Raw genomic sequence first — 5,420 nt, 5'->3', positions numbered from 1 at the left:
CCTGTAAATGCAACTGTACTGGTTGGAAATCAACCCAGGGCAAAATGCTTGCTCTGCTATGTTATCAATCATAGTGGAAAAGTAGCCAATTTTTTGCCTTTCTGCTTACTTCTTGACAAATAAAGCACACAACAGCAAGAAATCGACTGCGATGGCTGGGAATTGAACCCAGGTCACCTGGCCCCTGCTTGGAAGGCAGCTATGCTCACCACTATACCACCATCGCAGGATGTAAAACAAATACTCAGAGAGAGAGAGGACAAATGAGAAAGTCGCCGATTCGATCCCGGATTGAAACATTTCTCAATTAACGAACACTTTTATAAAGTGCTAGGAATTCATCAAATATAACTTCCAAACAGATACAAATAGGATTGGATTGGTAAGAATAACAATAATGCTTTGTTGTGATGATAATAATAATAATAATAATAATAATAATAATAATAATAATAATAATAATAATAATAATAATAATAATAATAATAGAAAATATAATATATTATGAATTCAATTTTAATTAAATACTGATTAGGCCAACAAGGTGCACACTCCTGCCAGGATTTGCACCTGGATCTTCCACCCAAAGGATGGATGTGTTACTGTTACACCACAAGAGTTGTGTTTTGTTTTTTTGTTTTTTTAATAACACAAACACCAAAGGTGTATGTGTGTGTTTTTTTTTTTAAAGAACACAAACATCTCAAATAAAGAGCTGTATGTGTGTGTTTGTTTTTTTAAAAGAACACACAAAACTCCAACAAACCGTTAACTGTGTTAACGTAAACATAGATAAAGATAACACAAACACTTTGAAATAGAAATAACACAATGTATGGGCTTGTTATGAAACATCAAAGTGCAGCACAATTATAAAAACAACTATAAAAACAACTATATACAGTACATATGTATTCTATAATGAGCTCTTCCACTCTGTGATGGTCTGTCCAGATGCAGGACAGTACCATTTCCCCCGTAACTGTGTATGGCCAGTAAGTTTGCTCTTTGACTGACCACATATTTTACACTGATAGTGGTAGCTTTCTTTGGTTTGCCGCTTCTTGGGGGGATCACCTCTTATCTCTCGCTCCTTATCCTCCAGGGTTGCCTTTCGCAATCTCCATTCTCGGAACCGATTGAGAGAAGCTAGTGGTGCTGGGGCTGGCTGGTAAGGAAGCCCGCCTTGAGGTTGAGGTGTTGGAGCTGGTGGCGGTTGATCATGATGGCCACCATGGGAGTGAGAAGCTGGCACTGGTGGCAACTGGTAAGTGTTCCAGCCCTGAGAGTGTGACGCTGGAGCAGGTGACGGTGACGGCAGGTAAGGGGACCAGCCCTGAGAGTGTGACGCTGGAGCAGGTGACGGCAGGTAAGGAGACCAGCCCTGAGAGTGTGACGCTGGAGCAGGTGACGGTGACGGCAGGTAAGGGGACCAGCCCTGAGAGTGAGACGCTGGAGCAGGTGACGGCAGGTAAGGGGACCAGCCCTGAGAGTGAGACGCTGGAGCAGGTGACGGCAGGTAAGGGGACCAGCCCTGAGAGTGAGACGCTGGAGCTGAGTGTTGACCCTGCTGGCAGTAGGCAACATCCGACAAAGCAGGGAAGACAGCATCCCCAGGCCAGTGCTGTGCTATCGGCCAGTCCTGATCTGCATTGGTTGAGCTGGCACCATTGGGAAACACCGCTCTGGCACAGCGACGTTTACGAATCACTGCCTCACCCTCACGGTTTTCTGGTTCCTGGAACTCCATAACTGTATTAGCGCGTTGGCCTCCAGGAGTGATTCCTCTGCCACATGGACCTGCTGAAGAAGCTGCAACCCTTGCAGTAACGAATCACGGTCGGTTCTCTTCTGCCGAACCTGCAGCCTAGAGAAAATAAAAATCAGAATAGAACTTTTTTGTTGTTATTTGTGTGGAATTTATCTTGTATGAATATGTAGGTTTTCATATTGAAGTGAATGTATGAAGCTGTAAATATGAACTAACCAGGAGGACACTGTGGTGTTGTTTATAGTCACAAGTAAAAGGTTGGTGTTGTCCAGTATGTCTTTGCAGTCCTCTATTAACTGTTTGATATGACTGTAAGTCATGACAATTGACTGAGGTATTGCAAATGTTTTCCCTTTGTTGTCCTTTGGCCTATTTCTGGCTTCCCGGAACTCTTTGTAGAGTCTGAGTGCAACACACTCAGAAATCCTGTTAAGATCAGGTCTTTGGGCAGCCTGGCCATGAACCATGAACAATCTGCAAATAGATAACAAGATGACATAATCCACATTATGTGTATGTACTGTAAACACATAGACGTGAATGTTGTGTCTATGTAGATACACACACACACACACACACACACACACACACACACACACACACACACACACACATATTACAAATATACTGTATCATCATCAGAGGCAGATACCTCTCAGCTGCTTGCTGGCCTGGGGCAGAGCCACTGCGCTTCCGAGAAGCTCTCCTTGGTCCTGACAAGGTCTTTTTTTTACTTTTCATGGAGTATTTGGTTGGGGACTTATCAATGGGATCCAGGCTGGAGTACAGTCTTAATATCTCTACTATCTCAGAGTTTGAGAGAGCGGTTATTGTCCGATTGAGGCAGACAAGATACCCTGCCAAGGCATCGACTGCCTCCCATCCGGGAATTCCTCTAGGATCACACCGACTAGCCTGTCACATGAAATGGACACAAAACCAATTCTTGTACAGCTAATTTAAAAGAAAAAGGTGAAGGAACAAGGATTTCTGATGGTGAATACATTAGCCACTTTACCAGAGTTGAAGTGATGGGCCCACTGTCCTCAAACGGGGTGCTGGCAGGACTGCTGAACACACCACTTTCAAGTGTAGATTCCTTAAGTAATTATGTGTAAACAGTGAGAGGGGTACAATGAGGTTGATAAAGTTTGTTGTGTTCATGTTACACAAATGAATTGTTGATTTAACGAGTCAATCACACATCACTAATTAAGAAAAATGAACCTCTGCAAACTAGGTTTACAGTAAAATCGTTTTGATTTATCATCAAATTGTTAACACATCATTACCTGAGATGAAGACTGAAAAGATATATCGGTGGCCTGGGGTACTGTCACATCAGGACATTCATCCTCCTGAGCTTCATCCAGCACCTCTGGTGGAATGGCACCAATTTCCTTCTGTGCACTCAGCAGATCTCCCCGGTTAGACTGCGCCAGCAAATATTCCACAGCAATATGCTCTCCTGCCATCAGTAGTCAACAGAAAGAAAAAAAAAGATGAAAGTAGAATGAGTGAGTGAGTGAACAAAGGTGTGACCTTCAGGTAATATCTGACAGTTTGGTCAGAATATTGTCCAGCATGTTTTCTTTTTTTTTTGTGCCATAGAATCTTACCGGTAGGTTTTCCCGGGGGTATAAACTCTGGAAGAAGTGCACTTCCTAGGACTCTGTTGCTCAGGACGTTCACACTGGACATCAAACGTACATCGTACATCTTTGTACGTGATGTACCACTCATATCCAGAGCTTGCTGAGACCTATTATGGTTCCATCTGGATAACCCCTCAAGCAAGTACATCTGTGTATGTAGAGCATTACATCTCCACCCTGGCAAGACAAAAGCATTGGTGACAACAACAACAAAAAAGAATGTTATGACAACTTAATACACAGCATTCATTAACAAAATGTTTCAAATATTGAGTGTTTCAGCTTGCCTGGGATGAAACCACACTGGTGCAGATGAAAGCTCTCGAGCGAGGATGATCCTCTGCCACATCTTAGGACGTCCAGCGTTTTGTCTCCCTTCTCCAGGCCTGATCCAGTGTTAGTGTACAATTGGACACCAAGTGGATCTTGGATGCAGGGCAACTGCTTCTGCTGTACCTCCCATACAAGAGACATGCTGTCATGATTTATGAGATGCAAGCCACTTGTGTCTGTGAGGTCCCACATGGAGTCCAGCAGTTGCTTGATTAGAACGCGGGTCTCCTCAACCCCTCGGGTTCTCCTACGGCAGTGCTTGACCAGCTCACTGGATGTGATGCTGGATAACACCTGAGAGTCAGTGGGTACGTAACCCTGGTGCTTTTTTTTTAACTCTGCCCTCTTGGCCTCTTTGAGTCGGTGAATGTCCTCTTTGTCCCACTCAAAGATACAAGTGGACAACTTTGAGCAAAACGTGCCATACAGTGGGTGGTGCTCCGTCGTAGGACCCTTTGTGAACCGCCTCATAAAATGGAAAATATCCAGTCTCACCATTGACGTCCATGGTCGAAACCAAGTGAGAACTGGACCCACCCCTATAACAATAAGAAATATACAGTAAATACATGCATCTCGGTTTGTTTCCAGTTCCAACTGCACTGATCTCCTGCCAAAACTATTGTTTTCATTCATAAGACACTGTTACGGCCACCATTTAAAGAAACAAACCAAGGATCAAAAGGGATTGGAGGATGCAATAAAAAGGATGCCAGACACAAGTTAAATAATGCAAAAATATTCCCAATAACAATTTGTGTTCTCTCCAGTGAACGTGAACAATTATTATAGGTTTTAATAATTGTACAATCCTCCCTTATTATAGTCTAAGTTCACTGGACCGGTAACTATACAGAGAGACAGTAGACTACATTACATTCATGTAACAACAGGGAGAGGACACCTCAATGGTTTCTGACCTTATATTTAGCTGGGGGGAAATAACTGATGAATACACTGTGTTACAGTCATGTTCAAAGTGTGCATTAAATGTATAACTTAATTATCTTTATAGTTTCTAGATTTTAGAGTCCAATTTCTTCAGAGTCTATGTCCATATAGGCTTACTAGGAAAGAAAGCATACAATAAATAAAGAAGGAAACTTGGCCTCTGTAAAAACAAAAACGTGAGAAAAACCATTGCAGAAGCGGACCGACTGAATGATATATCTAAAAATATACATTTACGAACTACTGCTCTTAAATGAAACCATTTAAGGAGTTTGGCTCATTATTTCTACAAACTAACTGTTGTACACTTTGCCTGAAAAGCGAGCAGTGGGAGTTCATATATTCCTTAGGTAATCCTGTCTAACATTAGGCTGTCTTCTGCTCATTTTTAAGGCAAAGAGTACAACAGCTCATTTGTGCAAATAATCAGCCTAACTTCTTGAATGGTGTGGCTGATTCAATTCAGAGCAGTGGTCAGTAAATGTATATTTTTAGGCTTATGCATTCAGTCGGTCCGTGATCGTCCTTTCTCTTGCTGTTTTATTACAGCGGCCGTGTTTCTTTTTTACAAATGTGTCATAATTCCATATGAAGCTGCTGCTCACTCTGTGTAAAGAATACACAATGTGTATTCTCCATTTTAGCATCAGTAAATCTGGGATCGATACCGAGGTCTATTTAAGAAAGCCGTGAACGTGCACTTATCCCAG

The 5,420-nt window shown here is 42.4% G+C and overlaps 1 non-coding gene across 1 annotated transcript; it reads right to left on the bottom strand.

The window, feature by feature from the left end:
• Window positions 1–147: 147 nt before the first annotated feature.
• On the bottom strand, window positions 148–226 carry trnag-ucc (transfer RNA glycine (anticodon UCC)). The gene has a single exon. It is a non-coding gene; the product is annotated as a tRNA-Gly (tRNA).
• Window positions 227–5,420: the final 5,194 nt, after the last annotated feature.

This window comes from Perca flavescens, chromosome 18 (genome assembly GCF_004354835.1).
Source record: "Perca flavescens isolate YP-PL-M2 chromosome 18, PFLA_1.0, whole genome shotgun sequence".
NCBI lineage: Eukaryota > Metazoa > Chordata > Actinopteri > Perciformes > Percidae > Perca > Perca flavescens.
The sequence above is the reverse complement of the archived record's forward strand: the minus strand, read 5'-3'. Positions and strand labels throughout refer to the sequence as shown.